This window comes from Rhinatrema bivittatum, chromosome 7 (assembly GCF_901001135.1).
Source record: "Rhinatrema bivittatum chromosome 7, aRhiBiv1.1, whole genome shotgun sequence".
In the NCBI taxonomy this organism is placed as follows: Eukaryota; Metazoa; Chordata; class Amphibia; order Gymnophiona; family Rhinatrematidae; genus Rhinatrema; species Rhinatrema bivittatum.
Genome location: NC_042621.1, coordinates 242027217 through 242053352, shown reverse-complemented (window position 1 = coordinate 242053352; position 26136 = coordinate 242027217). Strand labels below are relative to the sequence as shown.

At 41.3% G+C, this 26136-nt stretch overlaps 1 long non-coding RNA gene across 1 annotated transcript; it reads left to right on the top strand.

The window, feature by feature from the left end:
* Nucleotides 1-4508: 4508 nt before the first annotated feature.
* Nucleotides 4509-5637, top strand: LOC115095813. The gene is made up of 2 exons (XR_003857884.1): nucleotides 4509-4689; nucleotides 5182-5637. It is a non-coding gene; the product is annotated as an uncharacterized LOC115095813 (long non-coding RNA).
* Nucleotides 5638-26136: the final 20499 nt, after the last annotated feature.

The following is a 26136-nucleotide window of genomic DNA, read 5'->3' as shown; positions in this document are numbered from 1 at the left end:
TCAGAAGCCCTAGCTGACAGGAAGGCGTGGTCTCTGATTGCTACCAGGTTCACCAGAGGATTTCTGTCTATCAGAGACAGGATTTTCTTATCCATGCTTTGAGAATCTGGAGCTCTGCCTGCTTTTGCAGACCTGTGCGTGGACCAGGGAGCATTTCAGAGAATGCTACCCTGGAGATTCTGGATTTCACCTTTCTACCTAAGAGCCTAAATTTGGCTTCAAGAACCTCCCTCCCACATTTTCCTATGCCGTTGCTGCCCACGTGCACCATGTCAGCCAGCTCCTCCTCAGCACTCTCTAAAATCCTATCTGGGTGATGCGTGAGGTCTATCACCTTCTCAACAGGTAAGTGTGTTACCAGGCGATCCTCACGCCCACCAGTCACCCAGCTATCTACATTCCTAATAATCGAATCACCAACTATGATGGCTGACCTAACCCTTCCCTCCCTGGCAGTAGCCCTGGTAGACACATCCTTGGTGTGAGAGGACAGCGATTCATTCTGACAGCAGATCCTTGCTACAGGATCATTTTCTTCTGCTCCAGTTTGATGCTCTCTGATCATGAGACCTTCCTCCTCCAAGGCAGCACCAGAGCTGCCAGACTGGAGTTGGTACTTGGCTACGATGTCCCTGAAGGTCTCTTCTATATACCTTTCTGTCTGACTACTCTCCTCCAGGTCTTCCACTATAGTCTCCAGAGATCAGACTTGTTCTCTGAGAATCAGGAGCTCCTTGCATTGGATGCAAGCATACAACTTCTCACCGGTGGGTAAAAAATCATACATGTGACACTCGATGCAGAATCCTGGGAGGCCCCCCTCTTGCTGCTGGACTGCTGCTATCATCTTAAATTTGTTCAGTACCTGGTTAAGTATTAGGTTGCAATGGGAGTAGACTGGATACAATCAGGGTCCTTTAAATGTTTTAGTTATTCATTATATGTCTGGTAGTGACCTACAAGGGAATGATTAAACTCTTGATAAGGTGTGAGAAATTTCTGAATTTAAGTTAAAAAATGGATTATTATTATTATTATTTGTATGAAAATGTCACCTGCCTATAAATTAAAGGATGAGCTAGGAGTGGGTGGGAGAGGGGTGGGAGGGTTGGGAAATACAAACAAACTTCTGTTTTTTTTGCCTGCCTTTCTGACTACCTATTTAATACAAAACACATAAAACTCCTGGTTTTTGCCTGCCCTCTGACTAGCTATTCAATACAGACACAGAAACACACTAAATAATATACCCTAATAGTTTTACTTCTCCCCAATACTTTTACGTTTTTAAAATGTCCCCAAGCAATACTTACTTACTGATTCTTTTCAGCCACCAGCAAGATGATCCTCTCCTCTCAGTGCTCCCACAAGGAATATTCAGATGGCTTTGAAAATTTACCCCACACTAATAGAGAACCAATTTCCCATTTTACAAGATCGTCTGGCCTGAAGTTAGCAATTGGGAATAATTTATTATTGAAGTAGCACAAATTCTTTTAATTTCAAACATAAAATACTAATTGTTTGAAAGAAGCCTTTTAATAACTCTGGAACAGGACCCTGCCTATTTGCACGTGTGTTATAATAATTGTGGAAAATCATGTCTTCTAACTTTCCTTACTACCATAAATCTATTTTATTCAACTTTAAAATGTCCATCTGGTAAATGACGTATCTGTAAAAATTAAGCAACAGCAATGAATAGATACATTTCCTCCAGAAATGTTAATGCATTTTTCCAGTTTCCAGTATATGTCAATGCACATTTTTGCTTACTCAATTGCTGCTGACCCCATCTGGCAAAGAAAAAGAAAGTTATATTCTTCCCTAGCCTTTGTAGATCACTGTAAGATGAAAAGATTGACAGTGGAATGTTTGCTGTTAAATATTGATGATTATGATGTAAGAACAAGAAAAATATCTATTTCAAAAGCTTAAGTCAGTGGGCAATGCAATATCTGAAATATACATAATTTTTGACATGTAAACTGAGCAGCCATTACAAATAATAAATGTCATGAAGAAAATACATTAATTTCTGCAGGAAGATCTTCATTTTTACAGAATAACTAATTTTCTTAAATATCCATGTTAGGATGTTTTTATGGGTCCTGTTCAAACTCCAGAAACCAGTACTTATCTCTAATGGAGAAAGAAATGCATTGAATTGGTCCCATAATAACTTTTTGTCTAACAGTTATTAATGCATAATATATAATTCTTAAGCTTTTAGGAAAATTATGATGAAAACTACATTTTTATGTTCTATATCAAAACTGTTTCAATAAAGGAAAAACAAGGTATAACATCTATACAGGATATGATAGCAAAAATACTAAAAAAAATTAGGTTGTTCTTCTAAATAAGATATCCTAATTTTATTTACTTAGAGGGTAGAGAGTTATAAGTTAACTGGATAAACTTATCTGACTGAATTATACCAGATATCTATTGGCACAGGTAGGGTGCTGAATATACCAAGCTATGGTGGGTTAGATGGATAAGTGGTTCCAGCTAACTACTGTAGGACTGATTTTATGCCTAAGTTACAGGGTCATTCATCAAAATGTGTTAGGATCCCAACGCACGTTAAATGGGTCCAATGCATGTGATAAATATTGCAACGCAAGTTTTAAATTTGTTATGCAAGTGGGAGAAAGTGGTAAATTAATGCACAATAATGAATAACTATACCTTTCTTTGTGCTGTAGAGGGGGAAACTGTTTTTATCACACACACACAATCATTATCGGGGAGAGGGGGGAGAGAGAGTGAGCACTTCTTCAGTGACTGCAAATTTGCAGTTGATTCTTCTCACTCTGAATGTAACACCACCCCCCAAATCCATCCTGAGTTGAATGTGCCCATCTACAGTGCTAGATATATATATATATACGTGCGCTGTGATACCATATCACACTTTGCGGAAATTGCCGATGCGATCTGGTAGCCAGAAAATTACCCTAACCATGCTCAGTTTTTATTGCAGGCGCTATTTCTGCTATATTTATAGCATTTTGATGAATCTAGCTATTAGCTGGATAAAGCAACACTGAACCTGGAATGCCCCTGGTATGGCTCCAAGTTACCTGGCTAAAATTTATCTGGCTAATTAGTTAGCCGGATAAACCGAAAGTAAACTTAGCAGGAGAAAAGCAATAAACATGCACCCTTAAGTCTCACAAAACTGAGAAAAGATTGGATAATTCCCCCACATTTAATGTTGACTAAAATGATTTGACTAACAAAAATACTGAAGCAATTGAATCATGTTATCTTCTGTTTAAGCAGGGTGAAAGCAAACATGGATAAATAAACCTAATTATTTTCTTCTAAATAGTATACTACAAAAAGCAAAATTAATTAATTTCTTGCAAATAGTATACTACAAGAAGCAAAAAATGTCATGAATCTTCATGACAGATAAACAGAGCTAGTTAATTTAAGCAATGACTACACAAATAATACATTAGATTAAGGAGTTAAACTAATCACGGTAATTAGTTTAGGCTAACATCTGAATAATTCATATGATTGCTGTTATGGAAGATCTTTGTTTCCTTCCACTTTTATATAAGTAAATGCAGTTACTGCAGTGCATTGAGATGTTGATGTTGTAATATGCATGGAATAAATGTGCGACCACAAACTTCAAGCTGTTTCAGAAGTTCACAATGCTTTGCAAATCATTGAAGAGTTATTTTATTAAAAAAGCTCCAAACAGACAAGAATTCAAACAAGATTCAGTCCCCCCTCCCCACCTCCTCCTCCAGGACCATGTTTTTTCCGGGGTTGTGTTGAGAGGGAAAAAAATAGGTAATAACCTTATATTGTGTTTGCAGAGCACAAAAACATGAAAGGAAGTTATTCCTTACATTCCATATCATTGTTGACAGAGTACATCATTCTCTTGCATCTAATTGCTATGCATAGGTTGACTCTCTTATAAACCCCAATCAACTGCATTGATTTCAAAGGTGTTACACAAGTCGCTATTGCAAGGGATGCCCATGGGCAGGCAGCAGCTGAAACCAACCTGAGTAGCGTCAGTTCTCTTGTTTTCTTAGGAAAAAAAATCTGTATATTGAGAAACCTGCTAATCAGTCTGCCAGTGCCTACAGAGACTGAAAGTTGATTTTCAAAGGAAAACTCCCCTCAGAGTTTCCTTTTGAAAACTGTTGGTTTGGCAGGTGCTGCAAGTGCAAAGTCCTCTCTGGGAAGCTCATGTGGGGAATGAAAAATATACTGCTCAGGTATACCCTACTGACCCAGCCCCAGCCCTAGCCCTAGCCCTGTCCGTTTCTTCCCCTGCAAAGGGGTGGAGATGAAGGTCTCTAAGTGTCTGTCCCTGTGCTTAAAGAGAACCCGTTTGAAAATTGTCCCTATGATCAACTGTAGACCAGGACTAATCGCCTAGATCATTACTCCCCAGGTGTATAATCAGGGCATCAGATGTCAGCAAGTATATCAGCCTGCTGGCCTAAGGAGCTGAGTTGCTCCCAACACATCCCACATTCACTGCCATGCCTCAGTGAATCCTATACAGTCAGTAATGAGCTCGCTTTCTAGCCCAGAAGATGAACAAGCTCCCCTCAATTCATGCCTTCCACCAGGTCCTGCAAGTCTGCAAGATTAAGAGGAAGGGGATATTACACTGCTTCACTTATTTCCATCCTGTTTTCACCTAAGGTAGGCTGGTAATGCTGGATCTCTGCCTTCCAAAGGTAACCAGGGGAAAAAAAAAATAAAAAAAAGTTTTGAGGTCAATATTCAAAAACCTTTTCAGTTATTCGCCTAAGTGATATCTGTTTAAATGGCTTCCGGCAATATTGAAAGCCGTATGCAGTTAAATTCTAGCTGCATAATGAGTTATATAGCTAGAATTTAGCTTCATAAATTGGGGGCATTCCAGGGGCGGACGAGAGAGAGCAGAGTTAGCCGCACACTGAGTATACCTTGCTAGTTAGCCAGATATGTTTATCTGTCTAACTAGCACAAGCTACACAGCAGCTGAAAATGGTCTCATTTTATTTTTACCTGTATTCCCTGTATTAGGGGGGGTGCTGGTACCAATGAGGTACAAGGCTGTTGTGGTGCACTGTTACTGGAGGGGATGTCATTGTATTGTCAATTATTATTATTTTATTTTCCTTGCTTCTCTTGCCATACCTCAATTTGCAGATGAAGACCATGGCAGAAGAAAGGCAGAGTCTGTCCAGCAGAGAGAGCATTGCTGATTAGCTCCTGCTGCAAAACTGAGCACTGTGGGCCAGGTCTGAGAATGCAGAAGTGCCATCGCTGGCCATTGTGAACTTTGGAATGGAGGCTGGGCTGTGGTATCACTGAGGCCACTGCAGAAAGTGAGAAGGGAGCTGTAACAAGGACGCTAGGAAATTGTAGACCCCAGTGGTGATCCCAGAATTGCCAAGTACCACTTCAAGAACATACTAAACCAGACAGATAGGAAACAAAGCCTAGGCCAGAGGTTCCAAAGAAAGGAGAGAAGTAATAAAAAAGGCTATTTTTTCAGCATGAGCAGTACTATGGAGAAGGAGTGGGAAGAAGAAAAAATGGTTGTATCATTTTTCATTTTGTTTTGGGGAGTTTGATTTTTTGCGAATTTCTTTTTGTCTAATATTTATTTCATTTATTTGGTTAAAAAAACCCCCAAAATAAACAGTTTAAAAAAATAACAAAATGAAAAAATCAAATGGGGCTTCCAAAGCTCCCCCCCCCCCCTTCCCCCCACCTGAAAAAATGCAAAGGCCAAGATCCTCCCATGATCCCACTTACCCAGTCCAGGGGTATCCATTGCCAAGGCCAAGCTCTGGGCTGAAGTCTGGCCCTTGCATAGGGCATAGGCTGATGTCACTTACATAAAGCCCAGGCTTCAAGGCCTGGACCCGATGCCTGGGCATAAGCCTAGGCCAGTGCCTGGGTCCAGACCCAGGCCCTATGCCAGGACCTAACCCGGAGGCCGGGTCCTGAAACTTGGACCTTGGCCTGATGCCAATGCCTGGTCTGGAGACTGGGTCCTAAAGCCGGGACTTCAAGCTGGACCCAGGCATGATGCTGGGATCCTATCCAGCAGCTGGATCCTGACACCACAACCTAGGCCCAGGCCTCGGAGGTCTTCTGGCCTGTCTTTTTTTCTTCAGCGGTGAAATGATACCCTCTGTTTGGGTGGCACAAAACTTAATTAACCCTGGTGCTTCTTCCTCAGCAGATGGTACCATTTTGATATGTGGCATCACAATTAGTTGCCATATATCAAAATGGTGCCCTCCGCTGGGGAGGATGCACTGGAGTAATTTAACTCCGGTCTCTCCCAAGGGGAAAGCATCATTTCACCACTGAAGAAAGATGGGCCATAAAACCTCTAGACCTGGGCACAGGATAAGGGCCTGACCCTGGTCTGAGGCCCAGGTGCCTGGACCCGGCCTCTGGGTTGGGTCCCAACAATGGGCCGAGGCCCCGGCAGTGAAATCTGATCTCTAATCCTAGCCACAGTGTCAGGCATGGGACCAGGTCCTGGCCTAGACCTAGACCTGGACCATGAAGCTGGATCCCTGATTGGGCAGGTACATTTCTTTTCATGTTTGCAGTCTCTGTCAAGGTCCTGGCTTTGGGCCTGCCCCGAGACCCTGGCATTAGGCTTGGGCTTAGGCCGTGGCTCCTGCACTGGGTTGCAGCCTATGTATAGGCGAGGTTCTGGCTTCAGGCCTAGGCCCTGTCGTTGCACTCAGGTGTAGGCCGAGGTCCTTGGTTTGTGTTTTGGCCTATTCCCCAGGTGAGGCTCTGGCTTCTGGTCTGTACCTAGGCCTAGGCCAAATGAATCAATTTTGTTTTCAAAATGAAACATGAACATCAATAATTTTTTTCAGATTGTTAGTTGGTTCACTTTGAGAATGAAATGAAATACAGTAGAAAATTTCATCCAATGTCCCATTTTGTTTCTCCTGAATGCCCATCCCTTCTGTGGAGTACTCATGCCAGATGCCTCAAGCAAGGAAGAAAACTGACAGTCAGTTGACAGTTGCTTAAAAATGAGATTAGAAAGTCTAAGTAGCTGCATTATAAATTGTCCTAAAATTGTTTAAACACAAAACATTATCAGTTGGGGTTTTGAGGAAATATTAACAGGAACTTCTCTCCAGGTTCCTGAAACTGCTTTTATATGTGGAACAAACATAAAAGAGATATAGCAACATAGAAATGACAGCAATAAAGGACCAAATGGTCCTTCCAGTCTGTGCAGCAAGCTTCCCATGTCAGCATCTGCCACACCATGCAGGCTACCACATGTTTCTCATAAGGGTAGCAATTGCTGCTCCATGCAGTTATCATCAAGCCTTATGATATCCCATAAAACTTTACCGCTAGTAACATTTTTACTGGGTGATGAGCCCTTTTGAAAATTCAGACAGTGCTGCTTGATGTGCTTTGCTTATGGACTTGGCTGTAGAAGCAGTCCTGTGCTTTTCCCCTTATGTCTGCACATTAGTTCTCCGGATTCTAAAAGTTGGGGCCCTCTTTTGGTTGCTGTCTGAATCTAAATTCCCCTTTCCGTTGAAGCAGAGTACTATGCTGGAGTTGCATCAACAGTATGAAGGCTTATTGGTTAAGGTTGAAACCACCGCACCAGCAGATTACCCCCATGCACTCTTTTCTTCATTTTCATCCTCTGGCCTTTAGGGATCCACAGTGTTTATCCCATGCCCCTTTGAATTCTTTCACTGTTTGTCTTCACCACCTCCTCCAGAAGGGCTTTCAGGCACCTACTTTCCTCGCCGTGAAGAAAAGAGACAGACGTTTTTAATTTTAAATTTTATATTCATGGGTCTTGGGTGAGCAAAGACATCTCAGGTAAGAAAGAATTGAGAAGAATATTTCTAAAATTAAATTTTGAGAAGTGTGAGACTTTCTGGATAGAATGGAAATTAAACTAGGAAAATTAGAGCTGATGTTTAGATTCTGTTCTTTTGGAACAGACAAGTTGTATATTCAACCCATAAAACTGGCTGTAGCAAGCATGGGATGTTGAAGTAGGGACAGTTTATCTGATCAGCATAAGAAAAACAGTAGAGCTCTGAACTAAACATAGAGGGGCGGATTTTAAAAGCCCTGCTTGCGTAAATCCGCCCGGACTTACGCGAGCAGGGCCTTGCGCGCCGGTGCGCCTATGTTCCATAGGCCTGCCGGCGCGCGCAGAGCCCCGGGACTCGCGTAAGTCCCGGGGTTTTTCGAGGGGGCGTGTCGGGGGGCGGGGCCGATCGGTGCGGCATTTTGGGGGCGGGCCCGGGGGCATGGTTTCGGCCCGGGGCGGTCCGGGGCATGGCCGCACCCTCCGGAACCGCCCCCGGGTCGCGTCTCGGCGCGCTAGCGGCCCGCTGGTGCGCAGGGATTTACTTCTCCCACCGGGAGGCGTAAATCCCCCGACAAAGGTAGGGGGGGGGTTTAGACAGGGCCGGGGGGGGGGGGGGTTAGGTAGAGGAAGGGAGGGGAAGGTGAGGGGAGGGCGAAAGAGAATTCCCTCCGAGGCCGCTCCGATTTCGGAGCGGCCTCTGAGGGAACGGAGGTAGGCTGCGCGGCTCGGCGCGCGCCGGCTACACGAAATTGGCAGCCTTGCGCGCGCCGATCCAGGATTTGCGCGGCTACGCGAGTATCTACTAAAATCCAGAGTACTTTTGTTTGCGCCTGATGCGCCAACAAAAGTACGCGAAGGCGCACTTTTTTAAAATCTACCCCAGAGGGAAGACCAGTAGGTTTGAACCAGAATTTGTTTATGCGAAAAACAAATTTTAATTCGTGTCTAAAAGTGGATTGGTGACATGAAACTGACATATTTAAACTTTGGTTTATGTTTATTAAAAATGTATATAATTGCCTGATGGACAAGGTTAAAGGCAGTGGATGAAAAGCAGAGCGACACGGGGTATGAAAAAAAAAGGGAGGATAGGGCAACACCTATCTTTTGTGTTCTTTTACATTCATTAAAGAAAAAGAGATATGGAAAATACTGATGGTAATTATCAAACAAATCTGTGAGGTCCCATATGCACACACATACAGCTGCACAGAGATCTATGATAGCATTTTATAACCTATGCATATCAGGTATGCACAGATTGTAAAATACACGTATGTATACCCCCAAACCTATGCACACATGTATGGCTTTGTTCACATACCTGCAATGCAATGGAAAACACATATTTTGATGCATTGAAAGTACTTATTACTACTACATAGTTTGAAAACATATGTGTGTATATGTAGCACACATACAAAAAAAAAATCATGACTTGCTTGTATAAAACCTATTTACATGAGGAAGTCAGTATATTTTAAAATACGCACATGTATTTGAAATCACCAATTTTCCAAAACCTTTATCAGTGTATCCAGCCCCTCTTAGTTCTTTATTCTGAACTCCCCCCAGTTCACACAGACTTCCTACTCGGCAAATATTAAATAATAGATGAGTGATATCAATTTCACAAAATATTTTACAGGTGTAAAACTTAGCAAATAAGTTGACAAATGGACGCTCATAAGCATCTTATAAGACAGCAACTTGTGTATTGAGCTCTGGGTCCCACCCCATAATACCTTTAGACGACTCCTTTTTTTTTGCACATAAATGTGTGTGCATGCATAAAACTGAAAATAGGCACATATTTTTGAATTTTTAAAATAGCATGCAAATGATTCAAAGCTACTTAAGAGGTAAATTTTAAAAGCCCGGCGTACGCCAAAATTGGGAGATATGCCCACCAAATTTTAAAAGCCACTCTGCTGTGTGCACATCTCAAATGTTGTCAAAAATGGGCAGGGTGTGGGCATGGTCTGGGTGGGACATGGTCGTTTCGGGGTATGACCAAGTGATGTGTGTGTAAATGCTTACATCATAGGAACAGTAACTTTCAAACCGTGCATGGGCAGACTTTGGCGTATGTGCCCCGGCACGTGCCCAGATACGCGGCCATTTTATTACTTGTGTGTATGTTATACAATAACCGGACCATGTGCACATATGCACCCAATTTTAAGTGGGTGCGCCTATGTTCGTAAATCCCCTTTCCATCATATAAGTGGGGAATTTTAAAAGGGGCGTGCATCCATGCCATTGCCAGTTTCACCAGTTCATCCCCCAGTTCGCCCCATTACCAGCTAGGTCCTCCAAACCCCCCTGGTTGAATAACTTACACTCCCCCAGTTATCTCAGACTCTTAAAACCCCTCAGGTATGGGTAAAGTGTTTTATATTTTTAAACTTACACTTCGTCCTTAGCAGAAGTAAACTTGTGGCAGGGGATCTGGGCACGTACCTAGGCATGTAAGTATTTCCATGCACATCTCTTTGTCATGCCCTGAAATGCCCATGCCTTGTCCCTTTTTGAAAACTTTTGAGATGTGTGCATGCAGTGGGAGATATGAGCGCATCTGGATGGCATTTAAAATTCAGTAGGCACGTGCAAGCCCAATTAGAGCGTGTATATTCCGATTTTGGCATGCCAGGCTGTTACACTCTACCTCTTAAAGGTGAATTTTAAAAGCCAGATGCATGCATCAATTAGAGGATATGCAAATATGTTGGGCTGGCATGCTCCAAGTCGATTTTAAAAGCATAAATAAAACGTTTCCAAAAAAGGGTGGGACTTGGGCATGGTCTGGGCAGGGCAGGAGCATTCTGGGATTTTACCATTAAATTTGTGCATGCATACATCTGTGCACTGGTACACCTCTGATATAGATGATGTATAAGTTGAAAAACAAAATATTCTAGGTAGATCAGCAGGATTTTTAAGGTCAGGGCTAACAGGGGAGAAGGGAGGTTATTAAACTAGGGGTGTTTGGAAGTTCTATCCCTTAACTGAGTAATCTGGGAACAAACTGGGAAAATGGCCAATGGCATCGGAGTCTGTGGTTTTTAAATTCTCCCCATTTGCTCACGCAGGCATGCGTCCACTTAAAATTGTGTGCACATGTGCGCGCGGTCAGGCTATTTTATAATATGCTCCCATATATATGTGCATGTTATAAAATGAGCACATCCTTGGGCACGGGCTGATGAACATGCGCACATTTGTCTGTGTGCCTCTATGAAAGTCACTGTCCCTGTATGTAAATGTTTTGAAAATTCACCCCAGTTTGTGTGATGGTGTTAGTTTACTATTTTAGATTTATTAAAAGATAGTGTTTTAAATATCCAAGAAGTGGCAACAAAAAGGAAGAAGCTGGACCAGACAGACATCGGCATTGATGAGAATGACCACCTTGGCAAACCCTACTTTCTCTAGCTTCAGAACAAGTGAGCTTGTATATACCCTGAACATTATAATAAAACTAGCACATAATGGGGGTCATTTATCAAAGTGCTATATGGAGTTTTCACAAATGTTAAGCACCTTTAACGCATGGTGCGATGCAAATCAGAAAAAGGGGAGGAGTTTGGGATTTCTGGCCAAGTTTCATAATTTTGCGAAGCCATATCGCATGGCTTTTTTTAACTACACCTTTTTCATCTGTGTAAAGCCATGCGATATGGCTTTATGATGGTTTTGCAAATAGTGTTTTTAGTATTTTAAGCTGCTGGAGAGCCAGCCTAGCTATAAGAGAGAGAGAAAGAGAGAGTTATCGCAACTGCCTATTACCATAAAACATGCCCCTTTTCCTATTGCATGCAATATTTAGTGCATTTTGATAAATCCAGGCCAATGTGTGTTTCTGAACAGAAAGTTTTAGTAGAATTAGACATTTCCAAATATATTATACATTTTTAAACAAAACTAGGAAAGTAGATCCCTGGAAGTACAGTATCCATATATTTGTATTTACCTGAAATACAGAAAAGAAAAAGGATCTTAAATATGAGAATCACATTTTTTTTAATTTTAATATGTTTTAAAAATTATTCATAGATCTGGAAATATCACTGATTTCCAGCTCTCTGTAAAGAGAAGAGAAAAGTAAAATTAAAAAGTCAAAATATTTTATATAGAAACCTGTAAGAGAAGAAAATGTTAATTAAAGGTAACAGAAGCTGAGCATAAGTACTTATCTTTTTAAATCATTCATTTAAAAGGTTCAATCTCTATAAAAAGAGAGAGATGTATTTAGTTAATCAGAATTTTTATGACTGATTTCTATCATTTTTTATAGTATTCTGAAAAGTTGTTAAAATGCTATTTTAAGATTCTTCTTGCCAGCTTAATTCTAAATAATATAAATCTTGATTTTGCTAGAATATTATTTTTGAGTTTTACATATCACGTTTTATATTCTTCAGCACCAAGCTCTGGCCCCCTATCTCCGAGGTAACCACTTGTATTATTCATCGTTACAATATAGGGTGGGTTTGGTTTTGTGCCTCTCCATTTGTGGGGAAAGAATTGCAAAGAAAGAGAATTTAGTAGCTGACTAATAAGATACTGTGTTCACAGGGGAGACATAATTACAATTGACCCATGGTGTCAGGAGGCATTAGCACAATCCTCTGTATAACAAAAAGCAGGCAGGACTGATTGCCTCAGTAAAGGCAACCCTCATCCTAAACAAATGAGGGCCAATGAGGTGCCTGTGGGCCCCAGACTTAGTTTAAGTATGGTGGCAATCTAGTCGCTAATAATAGAATGCTACGCTTATTCCAGAATGTTAGGAATTTTCATAACAAGTTAAACAATGGCCTATTCATAAAGCTACGCATACGTGATATAAGAATTGCTATGATAGTCGTCTAGGATAATGCAAGCTGTTTGTGATTGTCCAAAACGTCCAAATGAAATAGGTTACTATAAAAATAAACAAACACAGTCCTAGCCATCTCTATGCTCTTCATTTTAAAAGTTCAAATAAAACTGATAAAGAAATGAGGGGAAAGAGGAAACAATCTGCAACTTATAAATATCGTGAAGAATTACAAGATTTATTTATTTAACAACAGTTTTATACCTGCCTGAGACTATACTACTACTTTTTATCACTTCTACTGTACTACATGATGTACACAGCTATAAAATTGCAAAGCCACCAGGCCCTTACTGTACAGTATAATGGGAAGCTTTCACTAACGGGTGCAACCATGGGGGAGTGCTTGTGTTCATGGTCTATCTCCAGGCGAAGTGTCCATCTTCAAAATCTTTAAGGGGTCATTGTGGGTAAGGCACCATCTTGTGCTTCTCTTGTTCCAGGAATGGAAATCACAGATTGTCTTTCCTTTCTGTTTGGAGAACATTGGTTACTCTCGTGTGTTGTGAAAAATCAGGGTTGGAGTGAGTTCTAGAAGGGTCTTTGTGAGTGCTGCACCAAAAAATAATTTTCCCTGGTCTAAGGGGTAAGGAGAATTGTCTGTGAGGCTGGATTCACCAACCAGTTATTACAGTACTAGGTAAGAGTGGGAGAAAAGGGTTTCTGTGTTCTGACCATGGCTCTTAGAGGAACAAAAGACCTATAGGAATGATGGATGTCCCAGTTTTCTTGCAACTGTACTTAAGTAGCATGAGGAACTGTTTTGTGATCTATATCTGACAAAACTCAGTCAAGCTCTTTTTCCTGTGTTTTGTACATTTGCAGTTTTTGTTTTCTCCCACTGGAATTTTTGGCTTCAGTAAAGTCTATTTTAGTTTGGAATAACCATCCATTGTATAAGCCTTATTTGAATGACTGTGCTTGGTCCCCTTGGGCTAGGAACAGATACTCCCCCCACTAGAAAACCTTGACCCAGGGCTGTAGCAAGTTGGTCATGACTCTGCAATCTCTGAAGGATGGCTCCTTGCCTTCTTCAGGGAATGCCATGAGAACAACAGCGACATAAAAAAACCCCCCAGTACTTTATTGGAACAAAATGGCATAGTTAGGCCTTATTTACCAAAGGCCTTGTTCTTAAAGATACAATGACATAAACTTTGAGAAAATAATTATTACTAATACTATATATCCTTAGCATTGACGTTATTTCATTAGAGCAGTAGACATTTATTCTGTGTTGTGATATATCCCTAACAAAGAGGAAGGCTAACTAGAATTCAATATTAGAGATGTGCATAATTTTGAAAACAACATGAAAATTTCAATAGTATTTGTCATGTCATTTGGTTTATTTTGCATTCAAAACATAAATCTCATAAGGAAATTTATGTATTTACATTTATATTACATTTTCTCATGTAATATGCTCAAAGCAGTGTAATACATGCAATAAAAAATATAATAAATTTAATAATTAAGACCAAAGGCCTAGTACATGTGCAAACACATTAAAATCACAAACAATAAATCAAATACTATAATGGAAAAAAAATATATATCTTAACCAAGTAATAACACAGCCTTAGGCAAGGATATAAATAAAATCTGAATAAAATGCCAAACACAATTCAAAAAGCAAATTGGAAGAAACATGCTTCCAGAAGCTTCCTAAAAATTATTTTAATCATCTAAGATTCTGAGTTTTCTGGGTAGGAAATTTGATATCTTTCGGGGTAAATGAAAAGGCTTCAAGTCACTTGAAGGCAGACTTTTCAAAGAGTTATACAAAAGAGGACATCACCCATTGTATCCTTTATTTACACCCACTGTCAGAAGGGGCAGGCAAAATGGGCAATTGCTTGGGCCCTCAGACCTGGGGGGGGGGGGGGGGTACATCCCTCGTGCCTCCGCAGCCTAGTACCAGAGCTGCTTCTGCCATGCCATCGTTTACTTTTGGTCGAATTTAAGACTTGTGGCATAGGCAGGACCAAAGGTGGAGGGCAGGGGGCTCTGCTTCCCCACTGAAATTCAAAGGACTGGGGATTCATTCACAGGGACTAGAAAATGAGAAAGGGAGTATTGGGCCAGAGTGCCACAGTGGTGCCTCTTTGAAATGGCAACAGTCACAGCCCTAAGGTAAACGATAGAAGGCTCCTCTCTGGCCTGGGTATTTGGTGCCTTCAGAATTTGGCACCCTAGGCAGCCCTCTATATTGCCTATTCCTAAAACTGGGCCCGTATGAATAGTTTCCAGCTCTACGCCCTTTGGAAGAATCACTGGATGAAATCCTGGTAGATCTAAATTGATGTATTTCAGTGGAAATTAACTGGTTGAAAGTTAATAGATTAAATGTGAATCAAGGTGGACAACTCCCTAATCTCAAAGGCTTATTTCTTACTAACTCTTGATGGGATTTGGCTTCGTCCAATTGTAAGACGTAAAAAGCCTTGGAATCATTCTTGACTAAACTCTTAAGCCTGGATTGTAAAAGGGCTACGCAATTAAATTTCGGAGTTTATGCACGTGGCCGGGCATGGTCTGGGTGGGGAGCGGCGGGCCAGAACAGTGCCATTAGCCGCTCCTAATTTTTGAGTTAGTGGAAAGTGTGCTGTTTCTAGTGCTTTGCATAGGTATTTACTGCAATGTGCATTTAATTTATCACACTCATGATATTCCCACTTTGCAAGCTGAGAAGTGCCCAGACAGGAATTTTCATGTTTTGGACTGCTCCTGGTGAGAGAGAGGGAAGGAGGGAGAGAGAGAGAGAGAGAGGTGTCCTCAGTACGTGCATACATATGAGTGCAGGAAACAATTCATGCTCCTGAGTATGTGCAATTCTCTGCATTTCTATGCATACTTTTGAAAATCGAAGGTATTCCAGCAAATCTTTTCCCTGCCTGAACGCCACCCATGGAATACTTACTGTGAGTGTGAGGGAAAAGTCGAGTTACATACATACCTTCCCTACACAATCCTCCAGAAAATTTTCAAAAGCATATTTACATGCATAAACAAGGGTTTAATGCAAATAAATGTTTTTGAAAATTATAAGAACATAAGAAAATGCCATACTGGGTCAGACCAAGGGTCCATCAAGCCCAGCATCCTGTTTCCAACAGTGGCCATCTATCTGCAAAAATAATCGGGCCCAACCTGCATGAAACTTTAGATCTTGTTAAGAGAGATGAGTGAATATTCTCTTTGTGAATGAAGTATGATTAACGCATACAAGAACAAGGGCCTTTTCAAGGTTGGTGCCTTGCTTTTGGAAGCTCTTTGCTGTTGATCTTTGAATGGTTGATGATTATGTCATGCTTTGTTGGAGGTCAAAAACATGGTTATTTGACTAGATAAATTAAAAATTGAGATATGCTGTATTGAACCTTTAGGGGTTCTTAGGCTCTTGGTTTTGACAGGTACTGAAAAGAAGTTCATTTGATCACATTAATCATAAATATGATATACCATATTTGAGCCTTTCCGAGTATTCAGACTTGTAGATTAATGGGGTTGACAGTGAGTTGGCATGAAAAGAAATAGGATGGACAGAAAATTTTGCAAAGACTATATTATTATTACATTTTAACTATTCCTTCTTGGGAAATGTTAATTATTGATGATCTCTTTGCTATTTTTTTAAATTTTAATCAATTTTCTTAAATGTATTTATTTAATTATGTTTTTATTTTATGTATGGATATATTGGTTGGTTCTAATGTGATCTATTTTATTTTTTAATCCACTTAGAATTGACAATAAGGTGTAGAAGGGCAGAATATAAATACATGAATTAAATTAATTTAATTTTATGTCTCTTCCTGACTTACTTTTAAGGGGATAATTTTGTGACATTGCACAAAAGTTAGCTGACAATACGCATGAAAATTACGCCAATTTTCAAATTAAATGTACACGCACAAATCCACTTTAAAAATTATCCTAGCAAAACTATTCCATCATACATTTATATCTATTATTTGGTGTTTTATTGAAAGAATTTACGTGCATACTTTTTAAATAAAAGCTTAAGCATGCAAATCCCATCCTCACCTAGATCCCATCTTCTGGAATGCCTCTCCCTGTATGCATAAAAATACCAGCCTACAATGTATGTGTGTAATTTTAGGTGTGTAGCAGTCACAATTTTGTATAAGGCCAGTTCTGTGGGTAAAGCACTACTTTAATTTAAAAATGACCCTCTGCCTGTATATCTGTAGTGTGTAGCACCGCTTCACCCTGCTGCTTCCTCTGCAAAATCTCTGGCAGCTACTGAGAATTCAAAATAAAGGATCTTGTTCCTAGCTTAGGTTTGCTTCACAAGGGCTCTGTTAGAATTTCTTCTCCTACCTCTTCTATTCTGGATTCTTTCTGAGAGGGGGGATTATTGTCTCTATAGAGACAGGAAGCCAAGGTCCCAGTGAGCAGGGCTTCTAGTCTGTACTATACACTCCCTCTTACTTACTCCATATCTTCCCATTATCTTTAATGCACAAAATCCTGTATAATGAAAAAATGGAATGGCTCTCTGCCGCCCTGCACTTCCACACTCCACAAAGATCAAGCAGATCCGCAAACAACAGAACAATGCCAATCCCATCTCCAAAATCAGCACATCTTAACACTGTAAGAGAAAGAGCTTTGTCTATTGCTGGTCCACAACTCTGGAACTCATTACCTCAAAACCTAAGACTGAAAGCAGACACTAGAGCCTTTAAGAAAGGACTCAAAATGTGGTTATTTAAAGAAGCTTTTCCTGAACTATAATCCCTAAGTCCCCTGCAAAAATGTTTTTATTGCTTTTAAATGTATTTTTAGATGCCTTTTAAGATTTAAACTCCATTATCTGATACTTTTAGATATTTTATTCTTGTAAGATTTAACTATGTTTTTATTTTGTTGACAGGCAATTATTTAATTTAAATCTTTTATCAATTAACTTATGTATTTCTTATTTCATTTGTTTTTGAAAAGTCAAATGTTTTAATTTGGCATTTGACGATAATTTGTAAACCGATGTGATGTTTGTTTCGAGCGTCAGTATAGAGAAATTATTAAATAAATAGATAAATCTTACTTCCGCCAATGACAGTGCAGTCTGTCCTGTGTCATTGGAGGTGGGAAGGAGGTGCCTCTGGCAGGTGATGTCATCAGAAGGGGAACCCCCTAACCACAAAATTGGAGGAAAACCCTCCTCAAACTACCTAGGGCATAATTTCATCCTGTGATGATCTTGCCCATCCTTTATTTAAAAAAAAATCTCCTTCCAGGTCTGGTGCTGCCCTCTCAATCCCCTCTTCCACTCATCCTTTAAAAAATATGGACGGGTTCAGACCTTTTCTGCATGCAGTTTGTGAGGAAAAATGTGGGCCCAAGCCTATGGTCATTCCCCCACCATCACGTCCCCCTAGAAGCATCTATAATTCCTCCCCTTTATTTGCTTCTAGCTTAACATCCAGTGTTGTGTAATGATGGTGTCAAGATGGAAGCAGGTGAGGGGGAGTCCTGCTGCAGCTCAGCATGGGGAATTCCTAGGATTTCTTGGGGAAGAGGGGGGTCAGAGGAGTATTTTGGAGGCCTGCAGTCATTTTTTTCTACACAGATTGGGTGGGATGGGCCCCTGGATTTGATCACATTTTTGTAAAGGGCAGGTAGGAGGTGGATCAGGTGGAGGGACTGGGGTGGGGGAGCTTGACTAGAGGCCCAGAGCCACTTTTTTTTCTACACAGATTGGAGGGATGTGGACCTGGACCGACCACATTTTTTTTTTAAAGGGAGGGTGCAAGGGGAACCCTTGAATCTGACAGACATTTTTAAAGGACATGTGGGAAGATGATTGGGATCAGAGCCCTTGAATTGACACCCATTTTAAACATGGACCAAATGGCACTGAAAAAGAGTCCAACATGATGCAAACAAAATGACAAAAACACAAAGAAAAAGAACACAAAATAACAATTTTCTGTGCACATCTCAGCTTCAATATCTACTTCCTGTTTTATTTCTTCACTTTATGTTTCATGATTTCTCACATGCAGCAGAAAGAGAAAATAAAATCTGGGGGTAAGTTACTGTAACTTTCTAATTTTATGCTTCTGGCACTGAGTTGAATCAGAATACACACACACACACACAGAAACTAGACCGAGTGTTTTGCTGAACATTACAAGTCCACCAATTATAATTTGTTTGGGATTCTGTTCACATTGAAATGTCAGTGCTCTCTAGGAGAACAATAAACAGGATAGAATGAGGCAGCCTAAATAAGATACAGAGAAGGAAAGGCCAAGAAATTAAAGGCATGAGATTTCAGCTTTGGCATTGTCTCCTAAGCAATTTAGTTCATCTCTGCTGCATGAAAAAAAGAACATTGTTCCTGAAGACCCCAGACCTGCATAACCAGTGATCTTATATTAAAGTAAAAAACATTTACATTTACCAGGTGCTAGTTGTGACATACTGATTATTGTAGAGCAGGTTTACATATAGGTTCGTATTAAAAAAAACCCCAGTAAGCAACAAAGTTACCCAGATAGCTTTCTCCAGATAACTTTATCTGGATATTCAGTGGCATTTATCCAGGTAAAAGTGTTGCTAAATATCCTTGAATAAAGTTAACTGGAGAAAGTCATCTGGGTAACTTGGTCACTTACCGGGCATTTAAATATGAACGTCTTTAAAAAAAAAAAAAAAAAGTAGTTGTTAGCAACACCCTTATTCCATCTTCCTCACACCCACCAAGATAAAAAATAAAAAAATATGTAGCAGCTGAGCGGCACTCAGTTCTTCCTCTCTTTTGCCCCAGGATAAAAAGTAGTAGCAGGCCAGTGGCATCCTGATCCCCCGAATACTCTACCCCCCTAAAAAGTGATGCGCCAAATCTCCACAGCCAGATACAGACTCTCACCCCGGGTCCCCCTCAAGTAGCCTTGAGGGGGACCCAGGGTGAGAGTGGCAAGAGTTGAGGGTCTGACCTCCTCCCACGGAGCTGAATATTAAGTGCTGTTTCAGCTGACAGCTCTGAGCATTTTATATTCATTTATCCACTTCACTCTGGGATGACTAAACCTGTTGCCATTCAGAACTTGGTTGGAGGGCATGGGAATTTGGTGCCACAGCTCGTTTTTAAGTAGGGGAATAGGAAATCAAGTTGGTGCTGCTGGGCCAGCTACTTTCTTTATCTTGGCAGTAGGAGGGGGAAATCGTTCTCCGTATGGCCTGCTACTGTTTTTTTTTTTGTTTTTACCTTGCAGGTTGAAGGGACAGGGGATTGGGCTGCCGCTGGAATGCACATTTTTAAAAATCTTAATTGTCCATTTAACTTTAGGGGAACTATTTCGAACCAGAGTTTCCTTGAATCACTTTGTCCGGCTGATGCTAAATATCAACAATGGCCGGACAAAGTGAAACTATGTACTGGGAATCCCCCGGGATCATCTCTTCATAACTGGGTGCATTTTATTTTTTTGTAGGCATTGATTTATCTGGACAAAATTTAAGTGGGGAACAGGAAAACCTTTAAAACAATAGGGTTTGTCTGCCTAACCTCAAAAGGTAACTGGACAATCCTTTTGAATGTTTTACCTCAAATTCAGACTTAAAGTAAGTTCATTTACGATTAAGTGTTAACGATTAAGTGTAACTTAGATTTTAAGCCCTCTGGGATAGGGAAATATTCACTGTACCTGATATAAAACTCACTTTGAGCTCAGATTTAGAAAGCTGAGTAAGCCAATCTAAAATCAAATTTATGTTCCTTATTTTGAAAAAAAATGTATATATTTAATGTAGCTAAGAAAGTGTTATGAATCTGGATGCTAAACGGCCCACTTGGCCAGAAATCCCTCCCCCTTTTCCAAATTAGCATGGCACCAATCATTAAGGTGTTTTTCGCATGTGAAAATCCCATAACGCAGCTTGGAAAATAACCCCCTTACTTTGCAACATGTTTTGAATTATTCTGCCCATGCAGCATTTCTTTTTGGCTTTAGTATTTGAGTGAGAAGAAACAGAAGTCCTGAACAGCCACCCCCACCACCAACAGTGTGATCTAGGGCTGCACAAGATATCTTAAACTCTTGAAAGAGGTATAGTAGTCACAAAAGTTTGAGACTCACTGCACTAGAAGTACATAATTAGGAATTCTGATTTTTTGTTTAAACTGATAAACCCCAATAAAACAGCATTGATGAGAAAATTGGGGTTTCAGTTTTAACTGAAAGTTTGTTTTAACTGAAAAAGGCAAACCTTAACTGCTCCTGTGACATCATCCAGCTGCTAGAAGTAGTGGCTAGACGATATCATCAGAATAGGCTGGCAGGGAGCCCAAGCCCAGCTGGCACCATGAAAGCAACGGGTTAGCAGGGAATCCAAGCCTTATTAGCCCAAAACATGGAGCATGGTTGCAGCGGGCCAGAACACTCCCCAGTCTCTGCAACGCAAACACATACACCTTCCACATCCACCCCCTGCCACATCCACCCCCTGTCATACACATCTAGCACGTCACACATACATTGCCACCTCTAGCCCTAGCTACCTGTACACCCACACATAACACACAACACAGCAAGTAAAAATCTTAAACATTTATTTATGCCTTTAATTCAATTTAATAAGAGGTTGCTTTATTAAATAGAATCCAACTAAAAATGTGCCAAAAATGTAATTCATGCTTTATAAATAGTGAGAAACACCTCTTTTTGGCACCCACCAAAACCCCCTTATTGCCTGAAAAATTAATCCCTAAATTTGCATTTTATAAACCCCTAGATTCAGAAGCCCTAAATACAATTCACCCTCCTACCAGAGGTATGGACTGGAAAGCAGAATAAGGTGGACTTCTGCCTGCAACAAATCCTGACACAGAAATTCTCCATGCTAGCAAAAGCTCACCTTGGTCCTAGATGCAAAACACAGACAACATATAACAGCATAAATGACCAGAAATAAGAAATAGAAATATGGAGACAAAAACTGAACTGGGAAAGCCACACTCTGCCGGCTGTGTAACACCAGAGAAATACAAACAAAATGCATTTTTCCTGTACTGTATAAAATAGAAATATTCAGAAATCCACATTTCCTAAAAGTGAAAGAGAATATAAAATTTTCCCATTTCAGAAACAAATTAAACAGCAGCTACAGTTCGACCCCTGCGCCCCCATCCTGTTCCCAGCAGTCTGTTTCTCAATCAATCTTGTCCCCAGCATTATCACACAACCCCCTCTTCCACCCATCTGAAAACTCAGGTAGTCTCACCCCCATACACCCCTTCCCCAGGATATTTATATGGCTAACTAGGACTTTATCCAGCTATTATCAGTGGAATGCCTAATTTTTGGCTCTGGAAGGATGTTCATTCAGAGTACTTTTCTAGCTAATGCAGATTTTCAGTACTGTTTGACTAGGTTTAGACACCCAATGAAGAGAAGCCTGTCTAGCTGGCTAAGTTTTAGCAAGTTTGATTTAGGTCTATTTTCAGCTGAAAACAAAACCAAGAGATTATTGTACAGCATAAAATAAGATAAAGACAAAAATCATAGAGTGGAAAATTGTTATAAGAAAGAACAAGGCCCATCTTATATGAGTAATGATGATAGTTCAATTTCCGGGGACAATGCTAGAGTCAGAGCATGAAATTTCAAAACAGGAAAAACAAAAAGTGGAAATAAAAATATAGAACATAAAGAAAATGGTGGGAGATGTGCATTCATTTGAAACAAATGGGTAAAATATAACAAAATAGCCCATATTCTTTTCATTCATGGTATCCTGAAATGAATGGAGGGTGTCCCACAATTTTCCCATTCTTTTCTGTTTCCCATTCATGTCAATGATCCAATGAAAGCTATGGCTGTGTACTGCTAAGAAAAAAAAAAATCAACTGGTAACTATAGCAACCAGCTTTTGTTTGGGTGACCTCTCAGCCTTGTCAGAGACTTGTCAGAGCCAAGGCAAGAAACGTTGTCAAGGAGGTTTGGCAGAGGACAAATCATGGTGCAGCATCTTTTTTGAGAGTCTATAGATGCTTTCTGGCTGCCACTAATTAAAATGGCGCCGATGGCCCGATTAAAATTAAAAACCCACCCGACCCTTTAAATCGACCCTCCCGACCCTTTTTTTTTTTTTAGGGAGGCCTGCGCTGCTAAAAAAAACAAAACCCCACCCGACCCTTTAAATCGACCCCACCCTCCCAACCCCCCCCCCAAAACCTTTTAAAATTTACCTGGTGGTCCAGGGGGGCCTCGGGGAGAGATCCTGGGGGGCCTCGGGGAGAGGAGAGATCCAGGGGGGCCTTGGGGACAGATTTCCCATTCCCAGGCATCACCTGTTCTAAAAAAAAATGGCGCCGATGCCCCTTTGCCCTTACCATGTGACAGGGTATCCGTGCCATTGGCCGGCCCCTGTCACATGGTAGGAGCACTGGATGGCCGGCGCCATCTTTAAAGATAGCGCCAGCCATCTTTACTCATTAGCCCTATAAATCTGTCCCCGAGGCCCCCCTGGATCTCTCCTCCCCTCCCCCCGAGGCCCCCCTGGACCACCAGGTAAATTTTAAAAGGTTTTGGGGGGGTCGGGAGGGTGGGGTCGATTTAAAGGGTCGGGTGGGTTGTTTTTTTTTAGCGATGTGAAATTGGCGATGTGAATTGGAATCGGAAACGATTCCAATTCACATATCTTAACGATCAGATTCCCCCCCACCCCCCCAGCCGAATCTGATTGTTAAGACGATCTGGCACACAATTCACATCTCTATTGGATACAGATGCGCTGGCATGTTGGGCACACAAGTCCACAGTCTGGCCAGTCCTAGACAAAGTGTCTCAGCATTATCTTTTCTGCAAACCATCCAGTGTGCCCCATGAACATGTCTTCTCAGTGACAGGTGATATTTTGAGTCCTCATTACTCAAGGTTGGAGTCAGAGTTGATGGAAAAGCTAGTCTTTTTGAAAATCTACCTTTTCTTGGGTTTCTAGAATTTCTAAGTGAGTGTCAAGATGACTGAAAGAATCTCAAAGGCCTTGCTGCCACTCTCTATACCTGCCATGTCCTAGGTGTACAATCCTAGGGGTCTTGCTGCTACCACACTGCATACCTGCCATACCCCGTATATAACACTTTAGAGGTCTTCCTAATTGCCATGCCTCAGATGTACCACTCTGCCTATCTGTCATTCCTATTATGTATACACTTGGGAGTATTTGTTCCTCTGTGTTGTTTATTATTTACTATTATCTCAGCCTAGTTCTCTATCCCTGTTTGTTTGTTGGTTGGTTATATTGGGTTGCTTTGTCCCCAGAAAAAAATGTGGAAAAAGAAAAAATAACACATTTCTCCTCCTATCCCATTTCTTTTTTGGTTCTTTGTTTTGTTGTAACCTTCTACAATCCCGGCCTAGTTTTCCCACCCTATTTTTTTGTTATATTAGGGTGTTTTGTCTCAGAAAAAAACATTTGGAAAGTAAAAAATAAATAAATAAATGTTTCTCCTCCCACCTCATATATTTTCTGATTCTCTGTTTTGTTGTACATCTTTACAGCCTAGTTCTTCCATCCTTCTTCTTTCTTGGATATACTGTTTGTTTGTTTTTTTAAAAACCTTCATAAGGAAGAATACAGGCACAAGAGAAAAGATGGATATGAGACCTTTTGCAAGTTCTGATTGTGGTAAAGGTTTCAGTAGGAACACCAGAAAATCAACAAAGGGAAGAGATTGTGTTTAGCTACAGAATATGAAAAATGCTTTCTTTAAATAATAAACCTCACAAATTTCCAGGAAAGTGAAATCATTTTCATCGGAAAGCAAATTTCACAAAAATTCAAAATTCCTTCTAGCAGCAAGATTAACATCTCTGAGGGAATGTAATAAAAGCTTATGTCAGAAAATACAGAAACATAGAAATGAAAGCAGAAAAGGACCAAATGGTCCATCCAGTCTGCTCAGCAAGCTTATGGTAGCATCTGCCACGTCATTCAGGACAGCCCCATACTTAGTTTCCCAGACCATCAAAGTCAGTGTTGCGCTCCACTGCTTGCAGCCTCACTCACCTGTCCACGCTGCCCCAGACTGCTGCTGCTTGCTTCCACTCCCACGCGGCCCAGGATGCTGCTTTCTTCACTGCCAATGTGGCTTGGACGCCGCCGACTCCTATCTTGTGGCAGGCACAACACTGCTTGATTCAGCACTGCTGGCAGGATGTCAGTCCTCTGCATCATGGCCTGACTGCCACTCCTGCATGGCCCCAAGCCACTGCTCTGCTGCTGCTGGGTCTTCTTCTTTGCTGCATGGAGTCACCAGCTGTCACCTTGTTTTTCACGGCAAGGAGCTGCTGCTGCTTCTTCTCTCTTTGTAGCAGGCATGCCACCAATGTTGCTGCTCCTGCACCACCTCACTGGCTCCTCCTCTAGGCATGCGCACTTGCCTCTGCTCTTCATTTAAAGGACCATCACATCAGATCTTCATGGTTGTCCATGGTCTCCACACCTGACAAGGTCCTCCATGGTCTACGCTGTCTAGATGGTTCCATGATCTTCATTGGATGTTCCTGATCCTTCTGTTCCTGTTCCAATCCTGGTTCCTGGCTTCCTTGTCCCTTCAGAGTGCCATCATGTTGCCTGTTCTGTGTTCTTGGTCTCCTGTTGGGCCCTTGTCTAGTCCTCTGAATCTTCATCTCATCCGACTCTTCAGTCAAGCTCCTGATGTTTCAGTCTTCTGGATTCTCCCTCGTCATTCCTCCAGACATGCCAGCATCGTGGTCCATGACCAACCATGAGCTGGCTGTCTAGGGTGCTTCATGGCACAAGGCCTGCCTTCATGTCTGCAGTGCAAGTCTCCGAAAGGCCCTTGCTTTTATATCCGAGGTCTGTTCCTGAATCCAAGTTCTGAATCCTGAGTCTTGAATCCTTTAATCCTGAGTCTTGAATCCTTGAACCCTGTTCCTGGTCTTTAGAGCTCATTGTTCCTACATCCATCCATGCCTAAGACTCAAGCCCAGAGCCTGCTTCACTTCAGCTTGGTCTGCGACCAGCCACAGGCAGCTGTGTAGGGTGTGCTATGGTGCAGGTCTCTCCTGAATCTTTGTTATGTTTCCAACTTCAAGTCTTCATCTTCTCACCTGGAGTCTGCTTTGCTTCCAGTGTGGTCCATGACCAGCCACAGGCAGCTGTGAAGTGCTCGGTAGGGGGAAGCACTCACCCCATACTTATATCTGAATCCTAATCCTGAATCCAAGCCTGAATCTTGAATCTGAACCTACGTCTTCCAAGTTCCTCGAGCCCTCGTCTGAGTCTTCCAAGTTCCATATCTTGCCATGTTCCTGTCCTCAGCCTTCATCTGGCCTCATGCACGCATCATTCCCAAATGGCGGGTCCGGAAGGGCTGTCGAGT